The sequence below is a fragment of the Ictidomys tridecemlineatus genome, chromosome 1 (genome assembly GCF_052094955.1).
Source record: "Ictidomys tridecemlineatus isolate mIctTri1 chromosome 1, mIctTri1.hap1, whole genome shotgun sequence".
Lineage (NCBI taxonomy): Eukaryota > Metazoa > Chordata > Mammalia > Rodentia > Sciuridae > Ictidomys > Ictidomys tridecemlineatus.
This window is the reverse complement of record NC_135477.1, coordinates 258,760,268-258,779,879: the sequence shown is the minus strand read 5'-3', so window position 1 is coordinate 258,779,879 and position 19,612 is coordinate 258,760,268. Positions and strand designations below refer to the sequence as shown.

General features: G+C 49.2%; 1 long non-coding RNA gene across 6 annotated transcripts; it reads left to right on the top strand.

The window, feature by feature from the left end:
* Window positions 1-582: 582 nt before the first annotated feature.
* LOC144365772 (uncharacterized) lies at window positions 583-13,670 on the top strand. Of its 6 annotated transcripts, none has more exons than XR_013424541.1 (3): window positions 586-815; window positions 3,060-3,923; window positions 8,963-10,678. It is a non-coding gene; the product is annotated as an uncharacterized LOC144365772 (long non-coding RNA). The 6 variants fall into 6 exon arrangements; XR_013424539.1 differs by having other exon boundaries at window positions 4,460-10,678; XR_013424538.1 differs by adding an exon at window positions 10,979-13,670 and having other exon boundaries at window positions 588-815; window positions 3,060-8,999.
* Window positions 13,671-19,612: the final 5,942 nt, after the last annotated feature.

Here is a 19,612-nt window from a genome sequence, read left to right as displayed (position 1 = left end):
TTATTTTGCTACTTAAAGTTGCCCTGCTATTCATCTCTTTTAAAGTCCCCCCCTTCTCCCCCCCCCCCCGTTGTGTTTCAGACCTAAGGCTTTTCTTCTGCAACATCCGTCCTTCTATTGATGGCCCTGTTGAATTTTGTATGCGCCAAGCCGCCCTCTTCACTCTGAGTTTGACCCACGTGTTTTCCGGATGTTCTCATCCCTCCTTAACCACTCCTGAGGTTCAGGAACGTGAGGCTGCCGTCATGTTGTAGCTGTGTCAGTCTCTGCAGGGTCTAGTTTCTGGGTCAGTTCTGGCCGACTTTTCCTATTTTTGTATTTCCCTGTTCTCTGAAGAGGGAAGGCTTTGGTTGGCTGCCAGATGTAGTGGATATTCCTTGTGTGGGCTGCTACTCTTGTGTTCCTGTACTCTAGAGCTATTGCATCAGGGAGAGTGGATGGGTGTGAAAGGTTAATAAAATAGGTACTTGTCACTCTATTTTTCTATATGCTTAACAAAACACTGTTAAAATCCTGAGAACTGTTTGCTAATCTTGTTCCCAGAATGTGCTGTCCCCAACTGCCAAACTTCAGGATGCACTCCCTCACTCGGTTGCAGGCAAACTGCCCACTCGCCCTGACCCGTCAATGAACTTCCCTCCCTGCCCTCTCCAAGAAAAGTATATAAGCTCTGCTTAAGCTGTTCTCAGGACTCTTTGCTCTACTCAAGTGAGCTCTGAGCCCCAGCATGCTGGTCCCCAAATGAACCCTTTTGCTGTTGCACGAGGCAGTCTCTTGGTGGTCTCTTCCTCCGACGTTTCGCCGGTCCCTTACAGGTGGGTTGTCTTGAAAACTGGGAGAATGAAATCCACAGCCCAAGGGGGAGAGCGAAGCAACAGGATTTATGAGAGTCACAGAAAGAAAGAAAGCAGAGCTCCCAAGGGAAGGGCCCCCAAGAGAGGGATGTCAATGGTGTCTGTTGTCCGGGATTTTTAAGGGCTTATCTGATGGCCCAGCACAGGTGACTGGGGGCGGGTAAGGGACGCCCGCACGGGCCAATCAAGCCCTTCAAGCTCTGAGTTTAATAAGCCACCAGAAGTGCAGAGTTCAATCCCTTACGCTCGTCAGTCAGAGGTGCGTTTCACCTGGTGGTTTGGCGCCTCTGTGCGGGAGAGGAGGCATTCAGGTGGGGGTCGATTTGGTGGTTCACAGGTTGCTAGGGGTAGGGAGAGGGCCAGTGAGGAGCTACATTGCTGCAGCTCTTAGGAACAGGAGCAGGCGCTGGGGAGGCCTGTGGTGGCAGGAGCTCACAGGGTGTTCGCCAGACCCCACTCTCCTCCTAGGGTGGCCCCAGGTTCTCCTCCCTCCTTCCCTTCTCCCAGGCCCTAGTCCTGTCTGCCTGGGGAGGTCTGTCTTTCCACCTCACTGCCTCCCCCGGAGGCTATAAGGCCTCCAGAGATGGAGGGTCCTTTTGCAACTCCCTGTTAAGGCTACTCCTTTGGGGCCGCAGCAGAGCTGCATTTGGCTGAGGGTCACTTGCCTCGGTGGGTGGCCCTTCTCCTGGCTGAGGAGGATGCTGTTCAGGAGCGGGGTTTCCTCTGGCAGCTGGGGCAGGCGCTGTTCTCAGCCTTCTGGAAACCCCGCGTGCCGCTCTCTCTGCCGGTTTCCTCAGAGGCACGTGCGGGACCCCTGCCCCATGACTGGGCCACCCTCTGCGGATCTCTAGTTTCCCGTGTCCCTCTCCCCTTGGGTGGCCTGCCTGTGAGCACCTGGCCCCTGCATCCCCTCCCTCTCCCAGCCCAGGCGCCAGGCAGGCTCTGCCCGGGTCCCCTGCCCTGTGCTGCAGCCTTGGCTGGCATCCTTGGCAAGTCCCAAGGACTCACCTCACTGTCCTGTCTCTTGGCCACCTCTGCCCCTTGAGGTCCGATGCCCAAAGTTTTGAAAACCATTGACAATGTGTTTTGTTAGTTTTCTTCCCCCCGACCCCAAACTTTCCTCAGGCTGAAGGGTTATCAGTCCCTGTCACTCAATCTTGACTGGAAGCAGAAGTGACCCATAAACAAACTGGAACATAAATGAGAATCTCAGGCAGTGGCTGCAGTAGGTCAGCATATCCGAGGAACAGGCCAACGGTATTATTAAAAGAGTCTCTGAGACTCACTGTGACCTCATGAGCCACAGGAAGAGCAAAAACACAGGAAAATTCAGTGCACATATAACCCTTTTGAAAGGGTCCTTTTGGAGAAATTCTGTTAAAGTGGCCAAAGGGCATAGAAAAATGTCCCCTTCGATAACCACTAAGGAGATATGGTTTAATCATCCAGGAAATCCTGTCTCCTTCCTCGCAGATTGGCAGATTTAAATGTGGTGAGCCACAAGACAGAGGCAATCATGCACTTAGGGAGGGTGCTTGGTACCGGTTCGACTTACACAGGCGCTTTGGAGAGTTTTAAGATTCCCTTTCCCATTGATCAAGTATTTTTATTAGAAGTTTTCCTAATGAAAAGCAAACCAAGTCTGCAAAGTAGGCGTAAGGATGCACATTAAAATTTCATTCACCAGATTCGAAATTAAATAAAAACTCTTATTTAAAAATAGCACATTGAAAGAAAAGCTATGGGATATATATAAAAGGAAATGCTAGAGTACTATTAAGGGTAAAGATTTCTGTACATATTCTTTACATAGAAATATTTTGCTGTATAAAAATGCCAGCATTCAAACAAGATTATGGTAAGATCCTGTCTATAAGCGTGTGTGTGTGTGTGTGTGTGTGTGTGTGTGTGTGTGTGTGAGAGAGAGAGAGAGACAGTGTGTGTGCACGTGTGGGCACATTGCTGTGCATGGGTGTGCACAGGTGATTACGTATATGCACATGAGTTCACATGTGTGTCTCAGTTCACATGTGTGTAGTGTGAGTGTACATGTGTGAGATCACATATGAGTGCTCATATGTGTCATTTGTATGTTTATGTATGTGAATGTATATCTGTCCAGTTGAGTGTTTTCTTTTCTTTATACTTTGTCCCTATTTTCCAAAATGTTTCTGTAAAGAGCATCTATTATCTTTTTCTAATCAGAGATGACCCTGAAGTTCTCATCATGGGAGGAAGTACTGTTAACAAGCACAGCGTACCCGGCACTTCTGAGGAGATGCAGCCTGAGAATTCAGTGGACATATAACCCCAAGAGGTATGCACAGTCTCAAGACCTAATTATAAGAACAAGAGGTCAATCCAAGAGTCAGAAATGGAAAGTGTGGAAATCAAAGTTGATGCAGAAACTTGGACAGAGAACAAAGGTGTACAGGGAGGAAGGAACGGCTCTTGCTGACCTCCTAGGAGCAGCAGCCCCTCTGAGGGGCCCTCCCCAGCAGCCTGCAGGCCGGCTGGGAGTGATCACCTGGTTTTTTGATCATCCAGTCAGATGCATGTCCAATCACAGAAGTGGATCTCCACGAGATGTGCCTGCGACAGTGTGAGCTGAGCACTGGGCATGGCAGCAGTCCTTGAGAAAGCTCTCCGTGGTCAGATGTCATGGCAGGAGACAGGTGCATGAGCAGCAGCTAGCTTTGATGGCTGGGGCTGTGGGTGGTTTGTCATCAAGGCCTCCTGACTTGGAAATGATGACTCTGTGGGGTGGTCATGCCCTGTTCTCCTGTGGGAAACTCTCCCAAGTTTTTGGCTCTCTTCCTTCCACAGGCAACACTGAAATCAGAAGACGCATTTAAATGCCACGTGGTACCCTCCGGATGTGCACCTCTCCTTGGCATAGCTGGAGAGCCTTTCTGGAAATTTCATTAGACATTTCTTTCTCCCTTACTCCCAAATTCTAGCTAGCCCAGTGACTCAAATTTACTAGTGGTGGCTGCAGATTTCCATGCCATAGAGGCCTGTCCTGGTGGAGCAGGAGAGGGGCCTGGGGACTCTGGAGCTGTGAGTATGGTGAGTGCCCCCAGATCTCTTGCTTATCATGATTGCCTGAGAACATGGCTGACTGTAAGTAGCATCCTCTTGTGTCTCCTCCACGTTGCTGGCCCTGGTGCTGGTGCATTGTATGAGGGCAGCACGTGACAAGGAGGATAAGCCAGGTCAGCATTTGCCAGAACAAACCCTGTGGGAGGCTATTTAGTGCATCTTGCGATGGCTCTGTCCAGCTTGAAACACAACGACAACGAGGACAACAAAAGACCTTGATCATTTCCAAATGGCATCTCATTAAGATGGATGCAGATGGACTCGGCTGTCCTCTGGTTCCAAGAGATCAGCACAGTGGGTCATCTAGGGGGCTATCACTGGTGGACAGAACAGGAGCGGGTGCCCATAATATCTGGCAGCAGTAGTCAGTGCTTCTATTTTAACGCCCCTCCTGGGCGGTGCAGGGAACTGCCGTGGCGTGAACACTGTCTTCTGGGCTCCTCCCAGACTCCCACAGGGAGCGAGCGGGGTGCCGTGTAAATGTCGTCATCCTGTTTCTCCAGATGGAGGCGCGGGCAGTCATCAGCTTCGCGACATCTCCAGATCCTGGTGCTCTTTTGGAGTTCAGCTGAGGACCCCACACGGATGCGGTCTCGTTGGCCCTGGCAGGCAGAGCTGCCCTCTTGTGCCTGCCACCCCACGCGTTAGACCATGGTGGATGATTTCAGGGTCCATGCCCAGTCCTCCCTTTTAAAGGCCTGCCTTTGTGGGCCCACCTTCCATAAGGACAGAAAGCCTCCGTCCCCGTGAGCTGTCCCACCTTAGTGACTCTGACTCCCTCTGCATGCTCACATTCCCCCTTGTCCAGGCTTCGGAGAGAGTCTCACTTAACGCTTCCTCTGTCCCCGGCCAATTCCTCAGCCTCCTCCAGGACAGAGCTAGAATGCTGCTGTTCTGAGAAGGTGCCCTTGACTCCTGGTGGCTGCAGTTGTCCCTGTCATGTGCTCTGCAGCCTCCCAGAGGCTTCTCCGTGCATCAGCCTCCTTACTTCTTGAGGCCAGGGTCATGTGGCCTTAGATCTCCACTGCAGGCTCTGTCATGGCCCCTGGGCTGGCATGACGCCCACCGCACATGGAATTAAGAGTTAGTCAGAGAGAGGGCACTGCAGGAGGTGTGAGGACCCTCACCAGGACAAGTGGGCTCAGGACCTGTGCCGGCAGGAACCCAGGGGGACCTTGCTCAAGCACCCTGAGTTCCTGGCCTTCCCCTTCTGCCCAGTGAGAGGAAGCATGAAGATATTACGTGGGGATGGAAAAGCTTAGTTGGTGCAAAATTGTAATGCTTTGCCATGAACACATTTCTGCCCCATCGGCGAGCTGGTCTGGTGGCTAACAGCATGGATTCCAGAGTTGTCCTGGCTGGGCCTCTGCTGCAGTGTGACCTCTGTAAAATGACTTAGCTTCTCTGTGCTTTGGCCCCACACCTGTGAAACAGGTGCTATGATCATGGCGCCCACTTCTCACGCTCCTTGTAACATGTGGAAACACCCGGAACAGTGCCCAGCACAGAAGGGGCACAATAGTGATGTGGGCTGTTATTGCTTTGGTTAGTGCTGCTAGTGTCACCTGGTAAGAGGACAGGCTGTGGAGGCTCCTGCACCATCATGGTCCTCCCACCTGCGGACAGTTTCGCCTTCGGTTTGCTGCTCTGTGAACTGGGGCTGACACCTCAGTCTGAGGTCATGTGCTTGTGTGACCTTTCCCACTTCTTCCGGTGGACTGAGGGGGAAGCCAGGCAGGGCAAACATGCCCAGCAGCCTCTCTCCAGGGCCCCCAAGGTATGAATGGCCACTCCTTGAAGTCCAGGGCTCTGACCTGGAGGAGCAGGTGGATGCCAGACAACAGACATTGGGAGCATCAGCAGGAGGCCCGAGAGGCCAGCCGTGCCAGGAAGCCTGCTCCGGCTCCCAGTCACCCCACGTTTTCCTGTGATGCTGTGACTTATAACCCTGGGCACAAAAGGCCCCTGCGGTCTCCTGCCCTTCTCCAGCAGGGCCAAAGACATCGCCGTGGACTTCATTATTGCTTCCTCCGGCTCTAAGTATCTGGGATCTCATGACAGCAACTCTGCCATAGTCCTGTTGATAGGACTTCTGGGAGTAGAAAACGCCGAGTCCACCTTCCTCAGACCCCGATGTCCACTCCACTACGCTCCCAACGTCCTCCTGGGGCGTGTGGTCTTGGTTGCTAGTGAATCTTCCAGATTTTGCATCCTCCCGAGTTCTCACTGACTCAGCAGTTCACTTCCAGTTGTCACCTTCTTATTTCCACCCACTGACCTTCATGTGGCCTCCTCTTCCTCCCTCATCGACCACCCCACCCATCAGTGCTTCCCACCTCACTGGACGTCAGGCATATTACAGTCCAAACAGGAAGCCTCAGGAAGACCCAGAAAGATTCAGCTCACTGAAGTTCAAGAAAAGGTGTCTTGCACCTCATTAGCATCAGCATCGTGTAGTAGAAAGAGAATACGGAGCACTCAGAGGTCCCAGGAAAGGGATTCTAGCTCTGTGCATTACTCATTAGATGTCTGGCTTCGGGCATGTCACAGGAGCCTTCCTGGGCTGCTCCTCCTCCTGTGTGAAATGGGAATGATCTGGCACCTGAATGGCCTGAGGGTGCATCTAGTACCCTGTGGATCAGGGCTCACCCGACTTGGGTGGCGACCACTGCTATCACTGGCCAGCCACTCCCGCTAAGTTTGGCCAGAGCTGCGAAGTTTCCCCACTTAGCCACACACTGTGGGGTAGACGCAGAGATTTCTTCTGGTTTGATGGTGAGCTTGGAGAAACAGAATCAATCGACTCTGGCTCTTTGCCAGTCCTGGGGTGGTCCAGATGGTGGGCTGCCGGCCATAGAAAGGCTTTGGAGTGGCCAGATGAGAGAAGCCTCTCACACTTTCCTGCTGCAAGCCGGGTGCCAGCGCCTGCGCCTCCCTCTCATGGCCAGGTGTCTATTCCCACGCTGTGCACTGGCTTACCACCTCTTTTGAGCAGCGTAGAGCATTAACTCAAGACTCTTTTGGTTTCAGTGGTAAGAGCCTCCCCTGCAGAAATAATCAAGTTTTGCTTCATTGTTCTATGGGCAATCCTTATGGGTTCCAATTTAGATATCATGATAGCTGAGACTCTTACAAAGTAATATTTTGCAACATATAAATTTACTCAGTTTGGTAGGAACTTAGAAATCGACAACACTGCATTTTAAATTTATTCGAGTGTCATACCTAGTAAACTCCAACACCATGCAGTTGATTATTTAAAAAAGTCATTCGTTTATTCATTCAACATATGTGTTTTATGTGTTGCATGCTATTTAACATGTGGTTCAGATCAGCTCTGTGCTCTTCTGAAGACTTCAAAGTGAGCCAGGAATGGGCGCTTCCCCCAGTATCTGAATGTCTGGGGCAGGAGTGGGACAAACAAACGCAGACACATACTCCTAGCACCGCAGAAGTCTGTGTGGGTTTGTGGAACCTCAGAGGAGGAAAGGCGATGAATGTTGCTCTAGATGGTATTTGCTACTGACAGCTGAAGAGGGGCAAGAGAATTAGACTCACTAATGAGACAACAGTAGCGTGACAAATATTATTGGAGTTCCATCATGCATATACATGTGATGTGCAGGCTCTGTGTGGTTTGGACACAGCCTTCACATCACATGTATATGCTCTGGCCCCCTCTAAAACTCACTCTGAAATTTGATCTCCATCGTGGTGGTGTGGGGTGGGGCCTCCCTGGTGATTAGGTCGCGGGAGGATCCATGACTTCCCATGGAAGTGGGGAGACTCAGGCAGTGGTTGGTGAGTTACGGCCAGGGCAGGTTCTGTGAGGTGGGCCCGGCTCCCTCTTCCCTTTTCACACCTCCCGTTGCCCTATCATCTTTCTGCCCTGAGCTGCAGCGTCACAAGGCCCTCAACAGGTGTCAGCAGCCTGCTCTTGGACCTCTGGGCCTCCAGGACCATCAGCCAAGATAAACCTTTCCCCTTTATGAATTACTTGGTCCAAGGCATTATGTTGTTTGATGCAGTTTGGATCAGCAATGCTCCCAAAGCACCGGCCACAGCCCTCGGTGCCACTGAGGGTGGTAGAAACTCTAAGGGGAAGGGCCAGTGGGACCCCAGCCCCTTCCTCTTCCTTCCTCTTGCTTGCTGGCCATGAGGTAAGCGGGCTTTGCTTCACCACCCCTAGGCGTGCAGGAGCAGCAGAGGGCTGACCATGGACCGAAGCTCCCAGACTCTGAGGCCAGAACACGGCCTTTATAAGGAGATTGTCTCAGTGACAGAAAACGGACTAAGAGGAGGTAGCATATAGAGAAGGGGCTGTTGCTGAACAAATACCCAGACAGGTGGAGGCAGGGTGGGAACTGGGCACCGGGAGGCAGGGGTGGTTTGAAGTGAACGCTGGGAAAAGCCAGTATGGGTGAACGGAGCATGGAGGGCGGCTGGGGGGGAGGGGTCACACGAGAGGACCAGGCAAAGTCGGGACCTTCTTCGAGATCACCTACGTGGCTTGGACAGGGTGTGGACAGAAACGCAGATGGCAACAGTCATTCTGAAGAGGTCCAGATGAACCGAGGACAGGTTTCGGGAGCTGGAGATAGGGGCGTCTTGTGGCACAGTGGCAAAGCAGTCGGCTACTCCATGTCCATTCTCAGGACCTCAGGGAATGTGGACTTCGGGCAATGGTGTCGGAATGTTCACATGGCAAAGCCGTCAGGGGGCCGCGTGGCTGGTGAAACTGCTTGTTGTAAAATGAGACAGCAACAGATGATGCAAAGACAGAGTTTACAATCAGAAGGGAAACCTAAGGGCAGATTGGTGCATTTGCCTACGACTAAATGAGCGTAAATAAATGTGAGACTGTACGTGCCTGTACTCCCACGCGCAAACATGGGTCTTCCACAGGGGGATTGTATGTGGTTGGTGTAAGCTGACACCTAAACACAGCCTGTGAATTCTCCATATTTTGACACACGCACACTCACCCTCTGTTCTTTTTTCAACAGATTGCCACAGCACAAGATGAGAGGCTGTATACATAAGGTGGGTGCCTTTTTTTAAAGGTGGAATTCTATAACCTGAGGTTAGCCATTGTGAAGTGAGTGCTCAGCAGAATTTGGTGCATTCTCAATGTTGGCCACCCATAACTCCACCTGGTGCCAGAGCACCAACCCAGAGAACACGTCACACCTACTGACCAGGTCTTGCTTCCCCAGAGCCCCTGCCACCAGCAATCAGCTCCATGTCACTGTGGACCACCTGTGCGGGGACTTCCTCGCGGGGGAATGGTAGCCTACGTGAACTTCTGCATCCAGCCCTTTCACGATTCCTGAGGTGGCGCTCACTGCAGCACGTTCTGCACTTGATTCTTTTTATGATTGAATGTCATTCTGTCATCCATAGACATCTGTTTCCTGGAGATGCCATGACCAAGCACCATGACCTGGTACCATCTTGTGGTTCTGGAAGCCAGAGTCCAATAGCAGAGTGCCGCAGGGTGGTTTCCTTCTGCTGCCCTCCAGACCCCGAAGTGTGCTGGTCTCCCAGAGGTCTCTGCCATTCCCTGGCTCCTAGCACACACACCATCTTTACATGGCTTTCTCCCTGTGTGTGTTTGCCTCAAAATTCCCCCTGCTTATAAAGGCACGGTCTTATACGATTGGAAATCCACTGTCCTTCAGTATGACCTCATCTTACTAATCCCATAGGCAACAACTTAATTTCTAAGTAAGGTCATATTCTATGATATTAGGGGCCAGGGCTTCACATACGTATTTTGGAGGGACACAGCTTAACCCATGACTATGGATACACCACTTTATTCATTTAGTCTTCAGTTGATGCACATCTGAGTCATTTCCACCCTTTCGTTATTGAGAACAGCATTGCTGTGAACTCTCACGTACATATATTTGAACACCTTTTAAAAATTATTCTGGGGTTAGGGTTAGGGTTAGATTTGTCCATGCACAGAAGCCTTTGTGGGTTGGAAACCCCCATTTTCAATGTCTAGAACGGTGCCTGGTGCAAAGCAGGCAACGTGTTGCTGAATGTATAATGAACAAGTGACTGCATGTGGTACTGAGCCCCGGCTAGATGGGGTTTCTCCTTTATCCACCTGTTCACCTTCTGAGGGTCCTCCACCTCTCCCAAGCCATCCAGACCCTTCCTCATGGCCCCCACCACTTTCTTAACATGCCTTTGTTGTAACACTTATCAATTTCTCCCCTGGTGTGCTGTGAGCGTGAGCCCAGCGGCCATCTTATTTGCGTTTGCGTCACCAGTGTGTGCTGTAGTACCTGGCACTTCCACCTCTAGATGGCTCATTTTAATTAGAAGACTCAAGAGAGAAGTAGGGACATCATGAAAATGGCCATGCAGCCTTGGTCTAATTTTCGATTCCGGTGACCTCTAAGATTATGGCCAGTTGACTGGCCGAGCTGGGTTTCTGGTGGTCCTGGTGCAAAGCTGGCCAGGAGGACTTGAGGTGAAGATCCGTCTGGCTCCACCATGCCAAGCCCCAGTTCTCACTCTGAGAGCCTCCTGTGTCTGTCCCTTGATTCCTTTCCTCTGCTGGAGCCCAGACCAATTCATCTTGTCCAGACCCTGTGGAGGTAAAAACGCAAACATCTGATCACATTATGGGCAAACCCTGGAACTAGAATGGCTGGTGTTGGAGACTCCTGCTTAGTAAATAAAGGAATAAAAGCAAAGCCCCTGGAGAGAGTCATGTTCTCATTCCTTCCGATTCCAAATCAACTGTGATGTGGAAAACTGGCCTTCAGTGCCTCCCTCTTGGCAGACGTGCTCAGCCCTGCTCTTCCCTGGTGGCCCAGCCCCTGTGCCACTGTTGGCATGAGCCGCTGCTCCCGAGTCATGTCCTGCCTGAAGCTGAGCCACACCCCACCGTCCCCAGCATGGAGCACAGCTTCACATGAAGACCCACTGTCCTCCGTGCTGCCTGGACATGGCCAGCTGGCTGGTGAGGGCAAACCTGAAAGGATTTCCTCTTGCTCCCTCAGAGAACATGCTGCAGCTTTGACCCAGAAGCTTCCAGAAGATCAGAGGAGGTGCCAGGAGGGAGCAGAAAGACCCATGCAAGTGGCCAGCTGGAAAAGGCCCAGCCTCGAGGTGAATCTGCGAACAACAGCAAACCCTGAATGTGCAGGGGCCTTACCTTGGTGCTGCCCACCAGAGGCTCCCCCAAACCCCGGAGGGCTCCAGGAACCAGCGCTGCTGGAGAGTGGCCTGTTCCCCCCCAGGGGAAAGCCTGGCCACCACCAGCTACACAATTCCCTAAACATTCTGCAGTTTTAGCTGTTTTGAGGGTAATTTCCTTTCTACTTCACTTTCTAATTGGTACTGCTGGTAAAACCAGGAGTGGGCCAATTTACTGATCTCTAGTGTCGTAACATTCTTGGCAAAAAAACAAAGAACACCAAGGTAATTTGGTCTTCTAATATTGTAGCCTTACCTTCCTGTTCAGGTAGTGTCTCTCCTTGACTTTAAAACTGCGTGTCTGTCTAGCAGTAACGAGTGACTTATTGGCCCCTTGGTTGTTGTCTTAACCAGTGAGCCACATATTGGGAGCTCCTGGTGGCATCCCATGGGGCGTGCTTCAGTGGGAGAGTCTGCTGGTGCCGGTCATCTGGGAGCCTACTTTGAGTGGTGCTTTGGAGGTGGGTGGGGTTCTTCATAAGTCCACAGAGAGGAGTGTCCAGCTGAGAGACTTTAACTTCATAGTGGCCCCTCTCTTGTAGGCTGTGAGGCAGAGGAAGGCTGTAGCCATCTGTGGTTTTATTTATTGTAGCTACTGCGGGAGCTGAGGGTCATGTGGGCAGAGGCAGGCAGGGCTGGCATGTGAGCAGGGTGGGACACTGCTCAGTGCAAGGGAACATAGGTGGTCGGGAGAGGGGTGCAGGTGGGGGGCTGCAGGTGAACGGGGCAGGTGCAGGACTGCACACACCAGTCTAAGGATGGTCCTTGGTTTGGCATCCACAGACAAAATCCATGAGATTAACTACCTGTTTATACTAGGCTTTGCTTTTATTAAAATTATAATCTTTTAAATCAATAACAAACACAGAAGGAGTTTTGGCAATCCTTACTCTAGCTCTCACAGCATTATTTATGCTTTAAATCTAACAGAACTTTAAACATGTCATTAAAAAGGTGAGCTGCCATGCATTGTTCTTAAGAGGAATGGGATGGTTTGCCCAGTTTGTTAAGAAAACCACTCCATTTTTGCTCTTTAATTTGTAAATGTTGAGAACAGCATTTATAGATTTTCTAATCTCCAACTCTACTTCAATTCCTGAGATGAGTACCATGTAGACACAGGGACTATTGTTTTCATACACTGCTGGATTCAGTTAGCTAATATTTTACTTAAAGGGTATGGAATCATTGTTCAGGAGTTAATTTCCCTGAGCTTTTTATGTGTTTGCTTTTTTCCCCATGTACTTTTTCTGTTTGTATTGTATCAAGATGTCCTGGTGGTGTAGGAATATTGGGGGGTATTTTGTCTTCCTGATCTCTGGGCAAATCTGTATAGTGTGAAGCTGTGCTACACTTGTAGTTTCTCTAAAGGAAGATTTTTAACTGATGACTTAGATTTTTTTCCCCAATTTTAATGTCCTTTAGAACTTTCTCTGGTTCAGTTTTGCTAAATTGCATTTTTCTTGAATTTCTTCAATTGGATTAAACTTTCAAAATCATTGGCAAAAAGTCATTGACGCTGACTTTAATCTCTCTCGTTTATAGTCATGTCCACTTTGATGCGCAGTATTGCTGATTCTTGCTCTTTCTTATTTTCTTGATCAGTTTTACTGATGTTAGCCTGATTTATGAACCTTTCAAAGGAGCAACTTTCAAAGGAACAATGAAGACTCTGTCTTTATTGAATATTTCTTTAATTGATTCCCGCTTCCCACCTTATTATCTCCTTCCATTTATCTTATTTGCATCTATTCAGTGATTCACTTTCCAACTTTTTAAATTGGATGCTTCACTCATCAACATGCAGGATTCCTTCTTTTCATTAAAAGGGTGTAAGGTTAAAATATTTCCTAAAGTGTTACTTTATCTGCATCTCACAAGTTTTAATGAAGTATTTTGATTATCATTTTTTTTTGCTAAGTATCTCTAAATTTCCATTTTAATTTCTTCCTTGACTGATGAATAATTTAAAAGTGGATCTCTCCTTTCCATTCTCTGGCTGGCCTCTGGTGTCATTGCATAGCTCAGGTTCCGGTCTGTGTGCTGGGGGTCGTTGACACTGTGGACGCTGGCATTAGGGCTCTGTGTGTTGGTCAGTGTCCTGTCACTGTGGAACATTCCTGAGATCCTCAGTTTGGGTGGGGAAAGGACTCGTTTGACTCACAGCTTCAGAGGTTTCCATCCCAGATCTCTTGTGTTGTTGTTTGGGCCTGAGTTGCACAGTGTGTCATGGCAAAGGGACGTGGCAGAGGAGGCCGATGACCCTGGGAAGCAAAGAGAGAGGAAGAAGCTGGGTTTCCAACATCCCTTCCATGGGTTGGGGACAAGGCTTTTGCATCAGAGCCCTTGGGGAACATTCTATAACCCAGCTGCAAATTCCACATGGCTGAATTTTGCAAATGTCATGTGTTTGAGATCAATGTGATTTTCTTATTTGTCGGGTGCAAAATTCTATGTATGTCTATTAAATCATGATGGTATTGTTCAAATCCTGAATATCTTCAGTAATTATCCTGTTTGACTTAACATTGTGATGGTAGATAATTCATTTTCTCACTGTGCATCTATCAGTTTTTAATTTAAATATTTAGAAACAATTTAAAGACTTCAAAGAGATTTAATTAAAATCTTCACATTCTTTTGTTGAACTGACTTTAAAAATCCACTTTGTAGTGGCTTTCTCTGTGCCTAAAATGCTTTTTACCTTTAAGTTTATTTAAAGTTATGTTAATTCGATGAATTCAGCTTTCCTTTGATTAGCATTTGCACACACATACTGTTTCTGCTATTTTACTTCCATGATTTCCATGTGTTGAAGTTCAGCTGTGTCTTAGATAGCAGATATGAGGGTTTAAAAATATGTCCTGCTAAGACTCAATTTTCATTTTTTTGATTAGTCCATTTACTTTTGCTCTATATATTTTTTGACTCATTTCTCTTCTTCCTTGAAGTTGAAAATAATTTTTGAAAGGAGCCTTACATTTAAATTTTGTACTGGGTCCTACAGTTTTCTTATGGTTCTGGGCTACCACTGAGTTCCAACCGAGGCCTGGTCCTGAAGGTTCTGAAGCTGGGAAACGAGGGTCAGGACTCTGAGATCTGGAACAACACTTTATTAGTGGCCATGGCCCAGAGGAATAATTCCCAAAGTCTGAGCCCTGAGCGCAGCAAGGCTTTTACTTTTATACATAAGCAAGTACTGGGTACATCAAAGCAAGGGAGTTGGTGCACTTCTGTTGGAGGGTGCATTCTACATTTCTTCGTGGGCACAAGTTTATCAATAGCCTAGGGACTCTGAGCTCTTATAGCTTAGGGACTTTAACTGCCCCAAGCCTAATGGGGAATTCTTCTGTCTCTGTTGCTTTGTTTCCTGCTTCTGCTACTGGGTTATCTGTTACTGTTACCTGTGAGCCCTTGCAAACCTCGGTGGTGAAATGTGAGTAAGCAGAGCTGCTGTGTGTCAGCCTGCAAAGCCACAGCCTGTCAGCTCCCATCTGTTTCTACCACGGTCCCTGCAGGTGGGATCATGCTGGCTGTGCAGAGAAGACCTGTCCTGGCACTGAGGGGTGGATGTGAGTCAGCTCAGTGAGGACTGGGCATTTGAACCTCCTGGATACTCATTATCCTATAGATGATCTGATTCTCTTCCTGTGCTGAGTGTTCTTTAAGAGCTGAATTTATTGAGCATTTGCAAAGAGACACCCATTATATAAAGATCCAGGCGGTTAGTCCTACAATAGCCCTGTATGCACACTTATTCCCATCCCTAATTTAGAGTCAAAGAAGTAGAAGCTCCAAGTTATAGAACTTGTAGAAATTCAACACTCTCAATGGCAGGGCCCAGGCCCTATCCCAGTCAGGTACCTCCACTGGCAAAACCACCTTCTTGTCTCTTGGGGTCCCCTCACTCCTTCATGAGAAATTCAGGCTACTTGCTCTACCCCAGCTTCTTTACCCTGGTTGAAAACATCCCACTGAACTCACCTAGAGACCAATCCCAATACATTTATTCTGATCCCCAAATTCTAGCTCACGTAGAAGGAACTGCTGCCTTGGGAGATGTCGGCTTATTCAACAGCATTCCCTACTTCACCACTGGACAACTGGATTCCTTCCCTCATTCTCACCTGGATACCTTGAGTGTCGCTCAGTGTGACCAATTCAAACACTGGGACTCCACCAAGTCCCTTTAGAACCCCAGCCAGAGGTGTTCTACTCCTCCCACTCTCCCTCTTCTCATGTCACCCCCGACTAAGCCCAGGCTTCCTCAGGGCACCCTCAGGCCCTTGTACCCACCCAGGAACACGACCCCCTGGAGACTGATGAAGGGGGCACACATGGAATGCACTCCATGGCTCCCTGCTGCAGGCCAGCTCTCCATCACTGCTCACTGACCCCCAGCAGGAATTCCCCCCGGCTGTCTCCCAGGTGGAGCTGTGCTTCAGCGTCCAGCCAGGCCCTCCAGCACACATTCTGCTCCCGAGGCACCAGCAGACCCCGAGGCTGGGTCACTTCTGACACCTTTCTGTGTTGGTATCTAGATCCCTCCATGGCTAACTCCAGGGTAACTGGTAATTCCTCCATGGCTAACTCCCAAGCAGCTGCTTTCATGAGCTTTGGGGTCACTATAGAAATGGGTATACTACTGGTGCATAGTAAATGCTTATACAGGCAATTCTCAGCTAGCTACTCAGAATCTCTAGCCAGAACACCTCAACAAGGCTGGTACTGCCTCAGCAGTACAGGGACGGTGGGGATTACACAGTTACAGCTAGGTGTGCACCAGCTGGGTGCTGCGTTCAAGGCGTTGACAGCGCTGATTTGGTCTATTTTATTATACATGTTTCATATAAATTAATAGGCCCTTGGTAGGCACATCAGAAATCATTATTTTTACCTCACGTACTAAACCACTTGTTGATATTTCCCTTGATGGATTTTGGGTTGATGATATTCTAGTCTCCTTCTTTGTCTTGAATAAGTACTTGTGGGTATCTTTGTAGTAGAGCTTTAATGTAATGTGGTGATACCTTCCCATTGCACTAAGCATTTGATGTTTGAAAGCATTTGCATTTCTCCTTTAAGCAGAATTCACCTGGTAATATATTCACATGTGGAATTTTGTGATTTATTCTTTTCCTTCTTTCTCTCTCTCTATCTCTCTTTTTTTAATCTCTGAATTTCTTAATTCTTTTTCCTGCTATGTGGCAAGTGTTGAATTCCTACCTGTCAGAGAGCCTGCTAATAACTCCTAATGAGATGCCTCAGCCGAGGATTGGTCAGCTAACTCAGTGAAACCAAGTGTCATGTCGCAGTTAGTCAACTTTTCTCATTTGCACCTTTTAAATATTTTTAATGGTTGTCTGCTCTCCACTGACATCCTGCGTTGAAAGTGAGACTGAATTTACTGTAGCATTTGCTGGAGGGGAACATTTGTTTTCTCCATGAATATTCCGAGTGTCTTAAACACTGGAATTACAGACACCTTGGAAATATAGTACTATTTTTAAATGTAATGGCAGACTTAGCTGGCTCCCATACAAATACTAGAAATCAGGTTTTTTCCATTTGTAGCTTCTAAAGAAACTATTTTTCATCCATCTTGGGATGGCATTTTTTAAAATCTAAGGACACTGATTCACATTAACAACAACAAAAAGTCACTTGAAGACCAATCTGCAAGTTATGTCACTTACTGTCATTATTTCCGGCATTTTCTCCTGAGGACTAGAACTTCAGAATTATCCATAGCAATTTAATAAAGAATGAGGAAAATAAAATTTTACTCGCTAAGAGGCCATGGATAATTAAAATTTGAGTTTCAGTTCTGTAGACTGTTTTGGAAGGGCAGAGGTCAAAGGCAGAGGTAAAGGTAAAGATGTATAGGCACTGGCACGGGGCTGGGCTGGGAATGCAGAGCAGGAGGAGGGTCTTTCTCCGGGACGAAGAGCAAGGCTAGAAGAGTGGCAGGCCCTTCCTCTCCCTGGCCTGTGCCACTGAAGGAGTGAGGCAGGACACCAGCAGCAGGTGGCACAGACAGAGCTCCTCTGCAGCTTGCAGTAGGGAGGGAGGCTTCAGCAGGACCCAGCTCAGTTTCACACACTGCTAAGGGAGCCCTGGTTTACAGCCAAGGGGCGGAGCCAGGAGCTCTGTGGTTGGAAAATTACTAAGAGGAAGCACAGGGTTGCGGGGAGGGGGTTGCTAAGGGCACCGAGGACTTGGACATCAAGGCTGGGAGTGTGGAAGTTGATCGAATATCAAGAATGGAAGATTCTCTCTAAACTGACTTTGCAGGATTCTTGCTAAGGCTGGGCCAGGAAGCTCTCGTTGAGAAGGGCGTTCATAGGAGCCCGACCACAGATTGTCAAGGAGCGTTCCTTGTTCTGTGGTAAAGGGCTGAGCAGGGATCAGGAGATGAGTGCTTCAGGAGGTGTGGACTGTCCCTTGTTCTCGGCCCTGCTGAGCCTCACGGTCACTCTGGTGGCCAACCTTGATCATGGTTCCCTGTGGGTTCCAGGTGGTGGCTTCTGGCGCAGCAAGTGGAGCAGCTGTCCGTGGGGACATTTGTGAGACGTGTCGGATGTGCAGAGGAACTGTAAGCCATGTAAATAAAGCAAAGTTTTTCAGGGCATGGCGACTTACACCTGTAATCCTATTTGCTCAGGAAGCTGAGGCAGGAGGATCGCCAAGTTCAAAGCCAATCTCAGCAACTTAGGTCCTAAGCAAGTTGGTGAGGCCCAGTCTCAAAATAAAGAATAAAAAAGGGATAGGGATGTTGCTTAGTGGTAAGTGCCCCCAGGTTAAAACCCAGGTATAATAATAATAATAAAAAAGTGAAATTCCTAGTTCTTACCAGCGACACATTAAACCGAACTGCTCATTATGGGATCTATCAATGGACCCATCTGCCCTCAGCTGGGGACAGGGATGCATGTTGGGTAACTGTAATCCACTGTCCCCGTGCCTTTGAGATACAGGGAGAGCTTCATCGATTTTTTTTTAAAAGGATCAGAGGTCAGAGAAATCTTTGCAAACTTGTCTGCGGTCAGCGCTCAGGTCAGGGGAGGCTCAAAAGGACTCCAGGAGTGCTGGCTTTCCCTGGCCTCCCCCTCCTGAAGCTCTATGGTGTCCCCCTTGCTGCAGAGCCTCCTTGTCCTGTGCTTCCATTTCTAGTGTGGAAGTGAAGGGCAGGCGGTCCCTCTGGGCTTCATTTGCAGCCTGCACAGGGCTCAGAGGTGGCAGCTCCTCTCTCTCACCCCTAATTGATCCCTCTGCAGAGCCTGTAGCTTTGAGGGGCACACTCTTGCTCTTTGCTCTTCCTCGTAGGCAGAGGAATCCCAACCTGAAGGCTGCGGGAATAGCCCGAGAGTCCCTGAATGTGATGGTGAATTTCAAAATTTAACTGTCAAGCCCCAGGTCCCATGCAATGACTCCCTCTCTGCCTGGTACAATCGCAACGTCCGCTGCAGATGCAGGGCATCGTGCCGACGGGCTCAATGTCAGAGGGACTTGCCCTGCACTGATTAGGCGTATAAGCTCCCTGAGCTCCTTGGGGCTCTGTCTTCTGGAGCACGGTGTTGAAAACAGGTTTTTCATTCAATTACTGTGATGGACAGGTATCCAGAGCTCAGACTTAAATGGAACAAAGTGTTTGTAAGGACAAAGTTCATAACCAAGGAGGGAGGCTCACAGAGGCAGACGTGAGATTTCTTTCTTTTTTTATTTTTGCTATTTTATCTTAACAAATGTCTTCAGGCTCCCAACACTCCTCCTGTTGTCCTCACTGGTGCTGGTGAGGTTCCTGGTTTGGCTGGGGGTGACTGAATGGCCTGCAGCTCCAGCTCTGGGCGGCGGCTCCTCCAGGAAGAGGCCCGGGAGAGAGACACACACCAGTCATTAGAGGGGCCTTCGGGGAGGGCAGGCGTGCATCAGCTTTGAAGGATGGCTGGCATTTAGTCAGCTTTTCCACTGCTGTGACTAAGAGACCTGATAAGGACAAGTTTAGAGGAGGAAAATTTTACTGGGGGCTCATGGTTTCAGAGGTCTCAGTCCATACAAAAAGCAGCTCCCTTCCTCCGGACTCAAGGTGAGGCAGGACATAATGGCGGAAGAATGTGGGGGTGGGGTGGGGTGGGGGTCTCACAGGATGATCAGGAAGGAGAGGGAGACTCCACGCACCAGATACAAAATAGATATCCCAAAGGCATGCCCTCAATGAGCTGCCTCCTCCAGCCACACCCCACCTGCCGTGGCTGCAGTGGAGCCCAGCTGGGTAGCACCTGGGGACCTGGGCAGGGGCCAGGCAGGTGGGAGGAGAGAGAGTTGCAGCACATGGGAGAGGAGGCAGATGAGCTGTGTCAGGGCACCGTCCCAAGATCAGCCACACCGACTGTGACATGAGGACAGGAGAAGCAGCACCTCCTCCTGTGCAGTGAGGA